Raw genomic sequence first — 19576 nt, 5'->3', positions numbered from 1 at the left:
TTTGAAGGCATGGGATGACCAGGAACCACATGGAATATTATATACCAAGTCATGCACCTGTGCCATGCAACTCCATGTCTCAGAGGACAGAAGAGGGCATCAAATCCCCTGGAACTGAAGTTATGGATGGTTTTTAGTGGCCATGTGGGTGCTGGGATTCAAATCCAGGTCTTTTGCAAGAGCAGCCAGTGCTCTTAACTGTTGAGCCATCTCTCCAGCCCCCATATTAGATTTTCTTTATCTGTTGATGGACACTAAAATCTAAATTCTTTTTTTTTTTAGTTTAATTATTTTTCTATTTTATGTATATGAGTGTATTGCCTGCATGTGTCTAAGTGCAACTGTGTTGTGCATTGCCCATGGAGTCAGAAGAGGGCATTGAACTCCCATGGAACTGGAGTTATGGATGGTTATTAGCCACCATGTTGGTGCTGGGAATCAAACCCAGGTCCTCTGCAAGAGTAGCCAGTGTTCTTCACCACTGAGCCATCTCTCAAGCCCCCCAAATCTAAATTCTTTACTAAGACTTATATTCTATCATATTCAACCCTGACTTTTGCTGCTTCTTGCTTGTATGTTTTTAATGGTGCCTCTGTTTCTGTCCTGTATGCTCTCTGACCCAGCCCCAGAGTTGTCTGTGCTTTTCCTCACAGGCACTCCTACTTGAAGTACCTGGCTATAATTTCAAGAAGCAATCCTGTCCTAACATCTGCCTGTCCTACTCCATCACTGCTTGGAGGTTTGTGCTGAGACGTAATCTTCCAGAGACTTTGTTGCTGATTCTATATAAAATAGAGTGTCACTGATTCTATATAAAATAGAGTGTCTTCCACATCCCACTTTCATCTCTTATCCTTTTTCTCTAATAGAATATGATATATTTATTTGTTTCTTGTCTTTCTCCTTTTAGAAGACATAAGCACCTGTGGGTAATGGCTCTGAATCCTCAGCATCTGATGAGTACTGCTGCAGTTATCTGTTTGCTGAGTGAATGCACATGGACTCTCTCTTCCAGCTTTCTTTCTTACTGAAGCCTAAGTATTTTTACACCTTGCTACATTATCTGGAACACATCAGATCTTGACCTGGGTACTCTCAGTGTCTCAAGAATGTAAAACATGGAGTTAATCATCCTTCTCAAACTGGTCCATGGGTATTTATCATCCCTTACACTGAAACTGCTGGAAAAGACAGATTGAGTGATTTCAATACTTTCCTAAGAAGCTGTTTGCTCTTTATAAACGCAAAAAAAAAAAAAAAAAAGAAAAAAAAAAAAAAGCTAGGGAGCAAAAAGGTTGGTGCAGTATAAAGATGCATTCTTTTGAACAGCGTAAGAGGGCTTCCGTGAATAGGTTTTTGCCATATAATACTGTAATGACCTGTCCATTTCTCTTTAGAAGGAAACAGTGCAACCAGCACCACACACTTGTTCTGAAAATGCTTTCACAAGCCATTTTTTTTTTTTCTTCTTCTCTTTTTTGCATTCTTTTGTTTCGTTTATTGTTTTTTGACAGGGTCTCCGGAGTCACAGCCTGCCGGGAATTCACAATGTGAACGGGGCCGGGGGGGGGGGGGGGCTCTATTGCCCAGGGATCCACCTGCCTCTGCCTCCCAAGAGCTGGGATTAAAGGCGCATGCCACCACACTCAGCGTTCTTCTGCATTCTTACTGTGGGCTTATAGCAGGAATATGAGATTCTAAAAGGAAATGCCTAATATCGAGGAAAATAAAAATACCCTATGCCTCCTAAATGTGGAATTAGAAAATGAAATAAAGCAAAAAAAGAAGGAAGAAATTGTTGCAGAGAAAAAAAGTTGAGTGAATTTTAAGCAAAACTTTATGCTCTCAGCCTTAATAGACTAAGGAACCAAGAACTTGGTAGTTATTCTTTTTTAATCTCTATGATATTGACTAAGATAATAGACTTTGATGCCATGCACACATGAATTAAATCTGGACTGTTATGCACTAGTTATGGACCTGGACCAGACACAGCCTTTCTCATCTTCCACTTATTGGCATACTCTTCAAAGTAGAAAGATTAAATAGAATAAGGAAATGAAGGAACATGAGACGTGTGCTACTTAGCACATAAATAACAACAACAAATATAGTGCTAATGATAGATAAAGTAGTAGGTATTGTGAAAAGAAAATGAGACAGAAGAGGTGTCCAGTATATAGGATGAATTTTCTGTACTTGAAGGTCTATACTCAACAATCAATAGCAGGTGGTTGGAAAAGTTGCTAACAAAGTTGAAGTTGAAGACTCTGGATTCCTGTTTCTCATGTAATATGAAGGGGGAATTGCTTTCTTCTCTTTAAGTGCTCTCTCACCCCACTTAATGCTAACCTTGTATCTCTTCTGATATTTGACAGTGCCATTCTTGTTAGGTAGTTACAATCACCTCATTAGAATTGAAGTGGACGCATCATTTTTCCATGCCTCACATCTTGTCAGCTTCTACCTTGCAGAAGCCCTCTACCCTTCACTCTCCAACCCCTTGTTCCTGGTGTGTTTCTCCCATGCAGCATTTTCTGGTTACAGAAGACTCTTTCCTACTCCCGAAAGGAAGACCTCTCACAGGTCTTGACATTTACCCTGTTGAGCTTCCTCTTTGTTCTCACCCAGACTAACTTAGATTTGCCCTTCAGGATTTCTTCTACGCAATGATCCTGCTGACCTCCAGAACCAACCATGAGAAAATGATTTTTAGCTCCTGTGCCTCATCTCTGTGTCTTATTAGAACTACATTATACCTTGTAGTCCCTATTTTGCATCTGCTTAAATCTTTGGTAACAGAGTGTAAGGCTCAGATGGAGTTCATTTCTAATTCCTTATTTGCTCCTTGAGGATGCTATTTAATATACTTGAGTCTCAGATCTCTCATCTGTAAAATGGAAAAGAAAAAACAGGATTATTATCAGAGTTCAATGAGGTCATAGAAATTAAGATTTCATCTCTGCCTGTTATGTAACTGTTTTATATGTACATTATCTGATTCATAGAAGTCAGTAATTCATTCAAAATTATTTATAAAGTATCTGTTACATGTCAAGCAGTATGTTAGGAGATATAGTCTAGACAGGGAAGTAAGACCTAATTTCCATGTGGACTATCCTGGGAGGATTGGAGTTGAGTTGATATAGCAGGAAATGAAGTAGTTGGACAGATAAGGAAACCTGAAATCATGACACCATACTGGGTGCTATGATGGAGTAGGATTGCATGGGTAAACTCACATACATCTTGGAGGGGTAGAAATGCTTCCCAGAGGCTATGGGATTCAATGGATATTTGAAAGGAGAATGGGAATTAGCTACATGGTGGTGCTGGTGAGGGTAATCGAGTCAGTATTGGTGATCTAGTTAGTGGATGGGACAGTGCTGGCAGAGGCAGGGAATGGAGAATATTCTCTGCAGGGAATGTACAGAGATCTGGAAGCAAAAGAAGGCATTCAAGCTCAAAGAGCAAAGAGAATATGAGAAAAATACTGAAGTAATTGGCTATATAATTGATTAGCTGGATACTCCATTTTCTTAACTTGGCTGGCTTTTCCAGTATTTTTCTGGTATTTGCTATATTTATGTAAAAATGTGCTTATATTCACTGTAAAACAGTGGTTCAGAGCAAGTACTATAGACATAGACTATCTGGGTTCAAATCCCAGCTCTACTATTCACTATTGGACTTCAATTACTAACCTCCAGTTTCCTCAGTTGTAAAGTAGCGATTGTTTAAAAAGATGCTCATGTGGATTTAAATAGTACAGTAGCTGACACAAGACCCAATAAATTACCCAATAAATGTCATTATCATAGCTCTTGTTCTTCCCTAAGATTTTCCTGTATATATTTCTTGCTTCAAGATCAGACTATAAGCTCCTTGAGGTCAAGGACACCATTTTAAACATCTTCTACTTTCTGATAAGATACACCAATGCCAGTTCAAAGACTTCAATAAATATAGACTGATAGTTGCATTAGTTCATACAACATAGCATGATGCACAAGATTACAGAATCCAGGAGACATATATGCCAAGGGATATAGCTCTTCCATTTGCTGATATTGTGATCTTGAGAAAGATGCTCAATCCTGTCATTCACTCAGTTTTCTTACCCATAAATTGTGATAATCAACACAATGACCACACTGATTTCTTATGAGTATTCAATGGGTTTGCCTACGTAAAACCTTCAGATCATGGCTGATATTTCAGAGTTAGTAGAGTCATTATTGTGCTGTTTGTATTTGTACCCTTGGAATGAGAAATAAGGACTGACTAAAGAATGCAAGATGTTTAAAACTGCAGCCAACCTAGATATAGTGGCATAGAAATATGTCATTTCATTTAATTTGTGTATGATCACTTGTACCTCAATATATTAAATTAACAGTGTCTAATGTAACAGGCCATTTATAGCATTCTCTCTGCCTTGAATTTAATTCAACTTTGCTAGCTCAAAGTCAATCAGAATCTTGGCTTTAGGAGAATTTGCAAAAGACAGTGGTGTATTTTCCAGAAACAAGAAACTGAACAAGAAGTCTATATCTTAATATCATGATACCAAAGAATACCTACAATTATAGCTCCAAAAAGCTAGTTATTAATAATGAATCCAATCTTCACAGCTCCAATGCAATTTGAACAATCAAAGTCAGTCCTAAAACTGGATCAAATCCATTTACCCCTTCCTGATTTAGAGCTTATGAATTTTATTCTGCTAAGGATCTATAATCCCAATATCTCATTTGGGGATCATGAGGAGAAGATACAATGACATGTACAGAATGATGGGAATTCAAAGGGGAAAATTCCTAACTCTTTAAAATTGCAGGGATAATGCTTTCTACATGAAACAGATCCATAAAAGTATAATAACAATTCCAGATTTATAACTGGATGACAGATATATGCCACGCTCTAAGATACAGCCGAGAACAGAGTTTGTTAAGGGTGAGTTATGGCAAATGCCTTCCACTGAAAAATGTATGCATAAACTATTAGCTATGATACACACTTAGAATACTCTGCAATATAATAAAGACAGCTTCCTTTAAACGTCATAAATTAAGATTGCTTCCTTTCAAATGAATTACAGTGATTGCTTTCTTTTTAGAAGTGGTTAAGCATGTATCTTGTGTCTATCTTCTATGTAAAGAATATGTCCTTAGCCTTAACACTTAGCTATGTAACTTTCTCTATGGGAAAATGGAACTGGAGCAATGGCTCAGTGGTTAGTAGCACTGGCTGTTCTTGCAGAGAACTGGGTTCCCCTCCCAGCACCCACGTGACAGCTGACAACCATCTGTAACTCCCTTTCAGGCGCTCTGATACCCTCTTCTGGCATCACACAACACGGGTGCACTCACAAACATACAGGCAATATACTCATACACTTAAGATAAAAAAAAAGTTTTAAAAATGAGAAGAAATATACCTTGACTATTACAATCAGTAATTATGATATTAGCTACCAAGTTTCTTCTTGAAATTCTCTAATTCAGTCCGTAAGTTCATAAGTGCCCAGAACTTAGGTTTTCCTCTACTGATTATTTTTAGAAAACCTAGGTAGGAATTGCCTAGGCAAGTAAATATTCCTGGAACACCAATGAGGAAGACATAATTCATTTTCTTCTAAGCTAGGAAATAGGAGGGAAAAAATTTCAAAGCATTTGAAGGCACATTTTCAATAAGGAACATGGGGATCTGAGCTCATAACTCACACATACAGGGAAGGGAGACTGCGTGAAATAAGTGAACCCAGCAGAACTGAATGGGGACTCTTGCCGAGCTGGCAGAGAATAGAGTGAACTTCAGGACCACCAGCTGCCAGATTTATAATCACATTTGGCCTTTTCAAATTATTTTACCATCTTCCAAGATCATCAGTCTATAGAGTGAGGGCCCTCCCCCAACCCCAGACTTGGCTTTGGTTCATGATAGCATACTAACTTGAGTTATTTCAGAGTTTATCTAAAATTTAGCAGCTTTTGCTTCACCACCTTGTGGGTGAAACGTGATTCATTTAAGTTTCTTTTAAAGGGAAACATACAAATAATGTTTATTAAAGGACATTCTCTAACTGGATATTTTTAATATTTTGATTCTTTGAGAATTTTGTGCAAGGTATTTTGATCATATCCAGACCCCCTCTCTCATCCCCACATCTACCCTAATATCCATCCCCAGACTTGTCCCCTTTATTATTTTTTTCTTTTTTAAAGGCCTATCGAGTCTAATTTGTATTTCCCAAATGCATTTGAGCGTGGGTCCATCCTGTGGAGGATAAGCAGCATACCCTTAAAGGAAACTGACTCTCCTTTTTCTAGCATCTATCAATAGATGCTCAGCTAGAGCTGGAGTTCTTTCCCACCTCCCCCACCCATGTTGGGTTGTTTTTTTTTTTTCTGGCTTGGGCTTGCACAGGTCATGTGCATACTGTCACAAGTACTAGGGGTCCATATGAGCTATTACCCTGTGGTGTCTAGACACATAATTTTCTTGTATCTCTATTACCTCTGGCTCTTACAATCTTTCTGCCTCCTCTTCCACAATGATCTTAGAGCCTTGGAAGGAGGGGGGTAGTATAGTTGTCCATTTAGGGCTGCGTACTCCACAGCCTCTAATTTTCTACAGATTGGCAGTTGTGGGTTTCTATATTAATCTCCATCGGTAATAAAAAGAAGCTATTCTGCTGAGAACTGAGAGGGGTGCTAATCTATGGGTATAATAACAAGTCATTAGGGGTCAGTTTAATGCTGTGCCTCTTCAGCAGAATAGTAGCAGTAGGTTCTCTCCTGTTGTGGGACCCTTACTCGTCTGCTTCTTTCTGCTTCTGTAATTTGCTTGGCTTAAGGTGGCACTAACTCCATTTTGACTAGCTGTTTCAGGCAATTCTGGGCATACCAAGGCATGTTATAATCTTCAGTTACCACCCCCATCCCAGAAAGCTATAGATCAAGCAAGCACGGGCATATAGCAACCTTATAAGGTAAAAACAGAAACTTCTGGCCCCACAGATAACAGTCAGTGCATTCCAATGCCTAAAGACAGCCCCTACCAATAAGAATCCTCCCGGTACTCAGAGCATAGGACCATTCAATCATTTTAAAGGATGCTTGGTGCATGGGCTTCTGTGAAACTTCCCTGTAAAAGCCTACCCCACCCTAGATCAGGGCTGTTAGTACAGATCTGCTGCATCGGTGAAATCTGAGGGCCCGAGCTTAAGCCTGAATAAAGGCTCTTTGCTGTTGCATACACTCTGGACTCTTTGGTGGTCATTGGGGGTCGTGAGATCTGGCTGTAACACTGTCACCTATGACCTGTCTAGTTCTAATAACTTTGCCAGGTATGGGTTCCATTTTGTGAAGCAGGTCTTCAGTTCAGTTATAAGGTAGTTGGTTGCTCATATAATATTTGTACCACTATTGAATTAGTGGGCATATCTTACCAGGACAGTCATTATTGTGGCTTTAAGAGTACACATGCATAGCACCTTCTGGTACTATGAAAGTTAATCAGTAGAAAGGAAACTTCCAGGTCAATACCAGCTTGATTTCTCTCTGTTTGTTCTATGACTCACATATATAGTACTTAACTGGATCTTAAGGCATTTTCTTGATTTCAAAATTGCCACTCTTTGAAAGCATTTGAAATTTAGAGTCTGCATGTTTCCTCAACAGATAGGGGGCGGGAATTAGAGAAAATAATTATCGATCACCATTTTTCTTTCTCTGTATTTCTTCAATATATTTTCCCATTTTTGTTATATGTAAGAATAAAGCATATATTTATGAGAAAATTTGAAGGTACAGGAAAGAGAATGCAATAAAAAATAATTCCTAATCCCAACACTCTTTAAAAAAATCACTATTTTTGGTTATTTCTTTCCAGAACTTTTTCTATGTGCCTTCTAGGACCACTGAGATTATAACATGTACAGATAGTTATACACACCTGAAAATTTCTCCATTCCAACAGTCTTCAAGAATCTAATCTTTAATGGCTACATAATGCCCTGTTCCATGGATATAGAATGATGAACTTAACTACTTTTGTGTTATTTGATGTTTCAAATGCATTTAGTTTTCCTTGTTTGTACTCAGATCTTTGTTCTTATTTTTAATTGCTTCCTCAAAGTCAAAACATTGTGCTAAAAGGTATTTCAAATATTTTATTATTTTTGTTTTTATTTTATGTGCATGAGCATACTGCCTGCATGTATGTAAGTGCAACCCTGTCGTGTAATGCCTACAGAAGTCAGAAGAGGGCATTGGATCCCTTGAAACTGTAGTTATAGACAGTTATTAGCCACCATGTGGGTGCTTGAATCAAACTCAGGTACTCTTCAAGAGTAACCAGTGCTCTTAACCACTGAACCATCTCTTCAGTCCCCAAAAGATATTTTAGAAGCCTACATAGAAAACAATATTCAAGAGACACTGTTGTTAACTATAATAATACATTTCCTATCCTTATAAAGAGTATGCACTATCATATTTTTATTTTACAGATCAGAGAACTGGAGCAGAGAGATTAGGTAAAGTTCCAAAAGTCTTATAAAGAATGAAAGATAAATGCCTGGGCTTAAAAGGGCCCCATGCTGGGTTAAAGAAAAACCTCACCGTAGACTCAAGTCAAGTTGAGAAAACCCAGCCTGGAAACTGTAAAGCCCAAACCCAGAGACTGTGGTATTTAGAAGAACAGGTATCGGTCTTTGTCTCAAACTCCCAGACCTCCCAGACCATAACACCAGCTACCAGGATCTTAACTCTTGCAAAACAATATTATGAAAAATAGCCCTACCTCCCACTTTCCCAATCTCCCAACACTTAGAAGCAACCTACAGCAGTTTCAATCCTTCAGAGACTGTTGACCCTCCTTATCTTTAATAAAGGGCATTCTGTCTCTGTTGTGGTTGGTTCTTTGTCTCTCTTTTCATATTGCCCAGCTCAATCTGGATCTCACAATGAGTATATGAAGGAACTGAGATCTGAGTTTGAATATATGCCCTAACCACATTAGGGCATATATTGAAATTACAATCTGTAATTTCAGGAAAAGTTGAAAAGTTTTGGTAAATATTGTCAAATTTTATAAAGACTGTATGTACTCATGGGAAATGGATACTTCACATCACCTTATACAGACCAACATAAAAATAGTAGTTTTTAATATCCATCCCCAATTATAGAATTTTAATTTGTACTTGTTCAGTTCAGTCTCTTCAAAATCAGTTATATAGGCATTTTTTGTTGTGTGAGAAAATAGCTGGAGTTCAACCAGTATTTGTTGATTTATTGATGGAGGAAAGATGAATGGATTTTTTTAAAAGAGGGGAATTAATTTGAGTCAGATCAGTGTATTTGATTAAATTGATTTGAGTATTGAGCGACAGTATGGCCACATGAACTACTAAAATCAAGGCAAATAACTTTTAGTCTGTCAGCTACCATGTTTGTAGTTGATGGGGTTCCTTTTCTACCTCAGACATAAGCTGATAAATGCTTCTTCAAGAAAGATCAGGATGAGATAGAAAATACTTTGAAAATAATACAAAATAGTTTCCAATATTTAACCAAATGAAACATAAATGTTATAGTAGATGTTGGAGGTTTATACATATGGTTGTGAGCCTTGCATGTGAGTTCTGGGAAAGGAACTCAAGTCTTCTGCAAGAGCAGCAAGTGCTCTTAATTGCTGAGCCATCTCTCCAGTCCCCTACCAAAAAAAAAAAAAAAAAAAAAAAAAAAAACTCCTGAAAGTTAGACCCTGAACTAAGCCTCAACAAATGCTATGGGTTGAAATCTTTGAGCACATGCTTCTGAGCCTTTGCTTGATAGAACTTGTACTAGTTACTTTTGTGTTACTGTGACCAAATACCTGACAAAAACAGTTTAAGGAAGGATTGATTTTGCCTCCTGGCTTGTGGAGGGACAGTCCATTGTGTTGGAGAAGGCCTGGTGGCAGGGGCTCTTCCATGGCAGAAGCAGACAGCTGAGATGCCTTACTTCCTCCTATCCCAGCACAGCAGGAAACAGGAAAAGGCAATCCTGAGGCTTGGCTGGCTTTCTCCATTTCCCCTTTGATTCATTCTGGGTCCCCAACCCATGCCAGGGCCTGCCCATATTCAAGGTAGCTCTTCCACACTCAGTTAATCCTGTCTGTAAAGTATCTCACTAATGTGCTAGTGTTTCCTAATCTAATCAACTTGGCAATCAAAATTGGCTATCACAAAACTCAGAAAAGTAGAAATGCTTGCCAGTGCAATATTTTAATTGCCTTTTTATATTTTGAGCAGGGAATGCAATACCTGAGAGCGTACTGCCCATGTAATGCTCACTTCACTATCGTTCAAGTGCTTTTTATATTTAAAAAAAAAAGGAAATTACCTAAATAGCCTGAAATCTGGCATCTGATTATATGCTGTGCTTCTGAACACATTCTGAGTAAGACACACTGATTCTCATGTAAGTCAGCTAGTTATGAAATGTAGCTTATCTGGTTGTCCTATTTAATGAAGTGTTCTTTCAAATGAGATTATTTTTCACGGCGGAGACTATCAATAGCAGCTTTTTTTTGTATAGAACTGCTTCTTATGTTTGCAGAACCAGTGTCTGTCTCTTTCTGAGAGACGATATCACAACCATTTAAATACAGTACTACTTCTTAATTACATTTTCTGGCTGCTAAGAAAAATGCTATTACAAAATGACTAAAATTATTTTAATGGCTAGGAGTGTAACTCAATGGTACAATGCTTGCCTAGCATGCTTAGCGCCCTGGATTCAATCTCTAGAACTGGAAACAATTTTTATAATACTAAGATACAAACAAATCCATTTTTCACACTAGGCACCAAAAGCACAAAGCTTAGGGCCTACAGAATTTTCAAAAACTACATGAAGAAATATGAAGGTGAAAAAAAGAGTAATGGGAAGGTTTAAATGGGAGGAGGGATGGGAGGACAGGGCAGAGGAGGAGTAAGGCAGGGATAACTATAAGGATGTGTGAAAAAGTCATATGGAAACCAACTATTTTATAAACTTCTCAAGTATAAAAGAGTTTAATCGGGGTTCTTCCACACAGGGGATAATGTTCCTACCAGAAGCCATAATTTGCCAAATAAAAAGCCTAGTTCCAGGTGTGAGATGCCTCCCTTTTAGTTGTTTAGGGGTGCCCTGCAGATCCCTAAAACAACATAAGCTATTGCTATTGGTTGCCCACCAGAACTTGATGGTAAGACCCTTTGCTGACAACATCACACACTTAGGTTATGGGACACTGGGACATTGAGAAATCAACTTGGTACTGACCAGAAAGCTTCCTCCCTGCTGACTAGCTTTTATAGTACCAGAAGATACTATGTAATGAATGGGGAACAAAACTCACCAACAGTCTTACACAGCTATGAACACTGGGAGCTACAATAATGACCGGTGAGGTAAGATATGCCCATGGATCATAGTAGTGGCACACATATTATGGTGTAAGGAACTGTTTTCTGATTAGAACTAAGGCCCACTCTAGAGAAGGAAATGCATACCTGTTACTGTAAATCTGCCCAAGAACCTATGGCTGGGGAACTCACAGGACCAACAAGTGAAACTACTACTATCATTTCACTAAATGGACATAGTATCAAACTGTCTTCTAAATTCATATCTCTATACCCACAGATTTTTGTACCTCTCAGACCTCATCCGAGAAGTCCTTGTGAGGTGGACAGCACTTAACACGAAAACTCACAACTATTAAACATGTAGAGAATAAGTGTCTATTGAGTGTTCAACCATAAATGGGAAATCTATATTATACCCCCATCACCTCAGGAACCACTGTGGTAGAGGGGGTAGAAAGATTGTAAGAGCTGGGGGTTGGGGAAGATCAGAGCAAACCCATCTTCTGAACATGAAAGGACCACTACACACATGAACTTATGGCAGCTGTGGTTGCCTGCATAAGACCTGCAAATGTGAAGCCAGAGAACATTCCAGCATGGAGGATGGAGGGGCTCCAGAGTTCCCACCCCTAGCCAAGGGACTACTGACAGTTGATAGCTTCTGGAGGAAGAGGAGTCAGTTTTCTTTAAGGATGTTGCTTTTGTAGATCGACCATGCTCTAGTGGATGGCCTCACATCCAAAAGTATATAGGCATCACAAATTAGACTCAGTATACTATAAATTTTGTGGAAAATGAAAGAATTATAAATTTTAAAAGGGGGACATAAGGTTGGGAAGGGTGGCAGGTGGATCTGGGAGAAATTAGGGGAGGATGTGGGAGATGAGTATGATCAAATTCATCTTAAGCACAAAAAAATTTTATAGAAATAATAAAAATGTTATTTTAAAAAAAACAGAAAAGAAACAAGTCAAAATCTGTGTGTGCTCTAAAATAGGAAAAAGAAAATTGTGGGGGCTGGAGAGATGGCTCAGAGGTTAAGAGCACTGAGTGCTCTTGTAGAGGACCCAGGTTCAATTCCCAGCACCCACATGGTAGCTAACAACCATCCATAACTCCAGTTCCAGGGAATCTGATGCCTCTGCAGGTATTGCACCTCAGGGGTGCATATACACACATGCAGGCAATACATTAATACACATAAAATAAAAATAATAAATAAAATATAATAAGAAAATTGCAAAATAAGAAATAATATATACTATGATTATAATATATATAATATATATTATATATACTAATATATATAATATAGTATATATATATATAATATATACTATGACACAGATGCACTTACCTACATGCAGGCAATACATGAATACACATAAAATAAAAATAATAAAGTATTTTTTAAGAAGTTGAAACACTCCATTAAAAGTCAATAATTAAACTTAATGTATTGTGGTGGTTTGAATGAAAATGTCCCCCATAGGCTCCAAATATTTCAACATTTTGTCCCCAGATGGTGGCACTGTTTTGGGAGGGCATAGAAGGTATGGCTATCTTGGATGAAGCACGTCATTAGGGGTGGGTTTAGAGAGTTCGTAAGCCTTGCCAGATTGCCAGTTGCTCTCTTGCTTCCTGTGCCTGTGTGATGATGTGAGAGCTTAGCTTCTGTGGCTCCTGCTCCAGCCACCTCCAGCCACTATGCCTCCCTGCAATGATAGACTGTAGTTCCCCTGGAACTGTAAGCTCAAATAAATTCTTCCTTTTATAAATTGCTTTGGTCAGTGTTTCTATCACAGCAACAGAAGAGTGACTAACACAGTAATTGATACCAGAGAGTGAGCTGTTGACTATGAAGAACTTGACCATGTAGGGTTTTGGAGGAATGTGGAAGACTTTGGAAGTTTGGGCTAGAAAAGTAGTTGATTGCTGTAAGCAGAGCTTAACAAGTCATTCTAGTAGACTCTTGGAAAAAAGTAGTGCTGACAACAATGTAGTTCCAGAGAGAAATAAGGACTTAAGCAGCACTTGGGATATTTTGGCAAAGAGTCTGGCTGGAGTCTGCCTTCAACCTAAAAGCTTGCCTGAAGCTAAATTGAAAAGTAATGGACTAATTTCCCTGGCAGAAGAAATTTCAAGACAGCCTAATGTAGAAATGGTGGCATGGATATTAATGGTGAATATTATGCAGATCTACAGTGAAAAAGAGCAAATGGGGCAGAAAGAAATACAGTTAGGATTGAAAAAGAGCGCTAGGAAGAGAAATGTTGGAGCCTTGGCATGTGCTGAGAGGATCCCTTTGATAAGAAGATTAAAGTGATTAAGCAGGGGCCTAGAGATTCGGATTTAAACAGTGGAGAGTGCCTCCAAGGCAAGACCACATCCAATTAAGCCTCCAAGTCATGAAAGGAAAATGCTGCAGGGGCCACTGAAGACAAAAGTTCTAAAATGGGTAAAGCAGGCTGGAAACTTGGCAGTGTCGTTCACCTGGTGCTGGCATTAGAGGCATGAAAGATGGAAGAGTAAAGGCATCATCAATTCTTCCTGTGTGGTTTCAGAGAGCCTCAGAGGCCAGGCAGCATGCAGCAGGGGTACCCTGCATAGAGAAGGCTCCGATAGTCCATTGCATGAAGCTGAGAAGGTGAGCCTGGTTGGCAATGGAGACCCCAAGAAGATGTCTGTGATTCCAGAGCTGTGAGGCATCTGCCAAGAAGATCTGCATACAGGGAGTGGTACCAGCACAAGAGAGAGATGTATATTGCATGCAGCAAAGCTGGAGAGGCTGAGCCATCTAAAACCTTTGGAAGTAAAGTCCCAGAAGTTGGACGTGGAGCTACTGAATTTGGTGTTTGCCCTGCTGGTTTTTGGTCTTGTTTTGGTCCAGGATTTCCTTACTATGCCTCTATTCCTCCCTTTTGGAATGGTAATGTGTATTCAGTTCCACTGCATATTAGGAGTATGTAATTTGTCTTTTGATTTTGTAGAGGCTTACAGTTAAGATATTTACCTGAGTCTCAGAAGAGACTTTGGACTGTTGATTTTTGAATAGTATTGAGACTGATAATGACTATGGGGACTTTTAAAGTTGGACTAAATGCATTTTGCATTTAATATGGTCATGAGCCTATGGGGGCCAGGGGTTGAAATGTGATGGTTTGAATGAAAATGTCCCCCATAGGCTCCAAGTATTTGAACATTTTGTCCCCAGATTGTAGCACTGTTTTGGGAGGTCTTAGAAGGTGTGGCTATCCTGGAGGAAGCATGTCACTGTGAGTGGGCTTAGAGAGTTCTTAAGCCTTGCCGGATCTCCAGTTGCTCTCTTGCTTCCTGTGCCTGCGTGATGATGTGAGAGCTTAGCTTTTGTTGCTCCTGCTCCAGAAACCTCCAGCCACCATGACTCCCTGCCATGATGGACTGTAATTCCTTGGAACCATAAGCACAAACTCTTCCTTCTGTAAACTGCTTTGGTCAGTGTTTCTATCACAGCAACAGAAAAGTGACTAATACATGTATTAAATTTGATATTATGTGAGCCTTAAAAGAGAGCTTATGACCCACATAGCCTTCAAACTGGCTCTGAGTTTAAGGAGGTACTTCCTTCTGATCAAACTATTTTCAAATATGATTTTATTTCTTTATAAATAACCTACATGATATACCCAAGGCATATGTAATATTTTTGTCACAGTGACTAAATAACTGAGAAGCATACAGTTCAGAAGAGGAAAGGTTAATTTGGTTCAGAGTTCTGTTTCAGAGGCCTCAGCTCTTTGTCACTTGGCCCTGGTCTTTGCGTGTATCCTATCAGGGCAGAACTGCAAGGCAGGGTGTTGCTCACCTCATGGCAGCCAGAAAGTCAGGAAGTGGGCAGGGAGACAGAAAGGAAGGAATGGGCTGAGGTCAGGATACCCTCTATTTGTGTGTTTATTCTTTTATTAGTTTTGTAGTTAGCTTTCAAAGTAATGTTTCATGTGACAAGTTCTCATTATACGTTGTTCTGATGTGTTCTCTTCTCCCCTCTTGCTGGTTTCCTTCTCTCCCCCACTCCAATTCTCTTTTCAGTTTTCATGTCAGATATATTGTAGTACCTTCTCATATTCCTGTCTCTGTCTCCTTAGACCTTGTACTCCCCTTTCTTAGTCTCCTACTTTCTTTTTTAAAAAAATATTTTATTTATGGGGCTGGAGAGATGGCTCAGCAGTTAAGAAAACTGGTTGTTCTTGCAGAAGACCCGAGTTCAAATCCCAGCACCCGCATGGCAGCTAACAACTGTCCGTAACTCCAGACCCCGGGGATATGACAGCTTCTTTTGAACTCTGCGGGCATTGCATGACATGGGTGCACTTACCTACATGCAGGCAATACACTCATACACATAAAATTAAAATAATAAATAAAATTCAGATCCCCTGGGACTACAGTTATGGACAGTTGTTAGCTGCCATATGGGTGCTTGGATTTGAACCTGGGTCTTCTGCAAGAACAGTCAGCGTTCTTAACTGCTGAGCCATCTCTCCAGCCCCAGTCTTCTACTTTCATAGTGTGTGAGTGGGTATGTTTTTGAGTGTGTAAGAATGAGAAAGTGTCTGTTTGCATGAGTGTGTGATTGTGAATTGTAAGTATGTATGGGGAAGTCAGAATATGTGAGTAGGTGTGCAGATGTGTGTTTATGTGCCAGTATTTGTGTGTGCGCAAGAGTGTGTTTGAAAGTGTCTGTGAGAGGATGTATCTGTGTGTGAGTGTATGATGTTATGTGTGTATGTTCTCTAGCATGTGTTTAGTGTTTGTGTGTGTATGTAATATTGTATATGTGTGAGAGTGTGATGTAGTGTGTTTGAGTATGTGTGTGAATGAGTATACATTTATGAATGTGAGTGCATATGTGTATGGGTGTGAAAATATGACCGTGTGTATGAGTTGAATTTGGTTGAGTTTGTGTGAGACTGCATGTGTGAGTGGTTGTAAGAGTGTGCAAATAGTGCCTCTAATGTGAGCATGTTTGTAAATCTGTGTGTCTGAATGTGTGAGTGTGAGAGTTTTTGAGTGTGTGTGGAAGAGTATGCCTGAGTGTGTAAGAGTATGAGTGTGAGTGCATGCATGTGTGAGCAAGTAGCGAGTGCATGTTTGTTTTTGTGTGACAGCAACTGTGTGAGTGACTGTGCAAGGGTGTGGATGTGTGTGAATATGTATGTCTCTGTGTAGCAGTGTGTCTGAGTGTGTAGATATGTAAAATGAGTGTGTGAAAGTATGTGTGTTTACATGTCTGAGTTTTTGTAAGTCTGTGGTGTTTTGTGTGATTATATGTGCATGTATGTAAGTATGGGCTTCTCGGTGTGGGGGCAAAAATGTGATTATGAGCATGTGAGAGTCTGTGCATGTGTATGAATGTGAATGTGTGTATGAGTGCATTTTTGTATATGTGTGTGAGTGCATATGTCAGTGATTATTGTGCTTGCAAGTGAATGAGTATGAATGTTGCAGGGTGAGTGTGAGCATGAGCATGTAAGAGTGTGTTCTCATGCATGTGCAAGTGTATGTCTGAGCAGGTGTGTGGTTGAGTGTGTTTGTATTAACTGTGTGTGTGCCACTATGCACATAAGCTTGTGTATGAATGGGCATGTAAGATTGCACCTGAGTGTATGGGAATGGGTATGTGAGTATGCATTTAGTAAGTGTGAGGTTGCATGTATGTGTGTATAAGTGGGTGTGGATGTGAAAGAATGTGAATGTTAGGGTGTAAGAGTGAATCTGAGGATGTGAGAGTGGGTGCAAATGGGCCACTGTGCAAGTTTGTGTGTGTAGATGCATGTGTGTGATTGCATGTGTGTATGAGTGCATGCAAGTGCATATGCTAGCTTGTTCATGTGCAAATGCCTTTGGGTCTATGACAGTATGCATTACTATGTATGTTTGTGTGTATATGAGTCAATGTGAATGTGAGCATTCAAGGTTGTGTCTGAGTGTGTGAATATGTACAAGTGTGTAAGCATGTTTGTGTGGCTGTTTATGTGTTGTCAGTGCACATATGTATATTTTATGTGTATGAGTCAGTGTGTGAGCACTTAAGGTTGCATCTGAGTGTATGTCAGTGTGTCTGGTAAGTGTGTGTTTGTGTACTGAGAGTTTGTGCATGTGAGTCTGTGAGCATGAGTGTATGTGCGGGTAAATGCCTGAGAGATTGTGATGGTGTGTGATTATGTGTGTGGAGTTTGTGTATATGAGTCAGTATATGACTGTTTAAGGTTGTGTCTAAGTGTGCATGTGTCTGAGTATATGAATGTGTGTGTTTACGTGTGAGTTTAAGCATGTGTGTGTGCATAAGTATATGTGAATGTGTGCTTCTGTGTATATAAGTCCAAATATGAGCATTTATGGTTGGTTTTGTCAGTATATAAGTATATCTGAGCACCTGTGAACATGTGTGTAAGCCTGTTTCTACATTTTGTGCATGTAGGTCTGTGCACATGGATGCATGTTACTGTGTGAGTATGTATGTGTCTGTATGAATGTGTGCTTCTGCTTATATGAGTGAATGTGAGCATATGAATATGTCAGTGTGTTACTGCATGACTGAGTGTATGATATATGTGAGTGTGAGTTCATGCATTTATGTGTGAGTCACTATGATTGTGAACTTGTAAGAGTGTTGTACTGTGCGAGTGGGTGTGTGTGCATGAATGTGTGTACATGAGTATGTGAGCATGTATGAATGTGAAAGAGTGTGGGTGGGTGTTTGGATATGTTTGAGAGAACGTATGTCTGTGAAAGTGGGTGTATTGTTTGAGTGTGTGTATTCAAATTTAAATTTGGATTTTGCTTATGAGAAAAAACATGGAATTCTAATTTTTCTGGATTGGGTAATTTTAACTTCATGATCTCTAGTTCCATCTGTTTTCTTCAAAATGTCATAATTTTATTCTATTTTATAATGGAATTATAATTTCCTGTATAAACAAGTGCATCATATTTTATATGTTTATTCATTTGTTCCTGAACCTCTAGGCTGGTTCCCTATCTTAGCTGTTGTAAATTGTTAGCAGCAATAAATATGGATATGCAAGTATCTCTGTGGTATATTGCTTTGGAGTCCTTTGGGTTTCTATATTGAAGGGCTAAAACTGACTCATATGGCTTTTCCACTTTTAACTTTCTGAGGGACTTTCATACTAATTTCCACAGTGGCTGCAGTAGTCTGCATTCTTACCAGCAGTGTGTAAGGGCCACCCTATCTCCATATTCTCAACAGTATTTGCTGCTTCTTTCCTTGATAGTAACTATTCTGACTGGGGTGAGATGGAATCTTGGTGCAGTTTATTATTTCCCTTAATTCACTCACTGGCCTGGCTTTTCTCCACTAGGCAATAAGCCCTGGAGAACTTATCACTTCCCCAAATATCCACAGGCTGGAGACCAAGTCTTCAGTACATGGGCCTTTGGAAGGTACTTCAGAGCCAAACTGTAGCAGTAGACACAAAATCTCAACAGGTAGTTTCCATATCTGTCTGTAGCTCAAGAATTTGCTTCCCTATTAGGGTTTATTCTTCATTGAAAATACAGTTGCAGACTGCTTTTTGCTCAGACCCAGAAACAAACTATTTATTGCTCCAATTCCTGTGTAGTTCATGAAACTGCAAGTTAATTGTCTCTAAGTTGACATTTCAAATTCTAGCAAGAAAAACTCTGATTCAGCTTGCATCAGTTATCAACTTCTGCTCCAATAAACTAGTTACACAGGTAGAATTAAAATGGCAGATAAGTATGTATGTGAGGAGAAGGGATGCCTTAACCAGATCCCAGGAAAATAGAGTAGGAGTCAAGAATTATGTGCTGATTCTTTATTTTGGGAGGTACAAAACTGTGAAGGTACAGTAATAAGATGGCACTGAGCAGCTTAGGTAAAGGCGGAGCCAGCTTGACACGCAACAATAAGAAAAAATAATACTGATTGTAGCTCAGCCAGTGAAGGATGCATGATCACCTCGTGAACACTAAGTTATGCTATGAGAAGGGCCTGTGCACTAATACGTGACCTCTGAGCTGATTGGATGCCGGCCTCCCTGCCTATGCAATGCTTGTGGTTTTTGCCTTTAAATATTGTTCAGCCTTAATAATAAATGAGCTCCTGCTGGACAAGACTCCCTGCCTCCTTGGTGGTTCCTCGGG

The sequence above is a fragment of the Nannospalax galili genome, unplaced genomic scaffold (genome assembly GCF_000622305.1).
Source record: "Nannospalax galili isolate Female #2095 unplaced genomic scaffold, S.galili_v1.0 scaffold17, whole genome shotgun sequence".
Taxonomy (NCBI): Eukaryota; Metazoa; Chordata; class Mammalia; order Rodentia; family Spalacidae; genus Nannospalax; species Nannospalax galili.
This window is presented reverse-complemented; position numbering follows the sequence as displayed.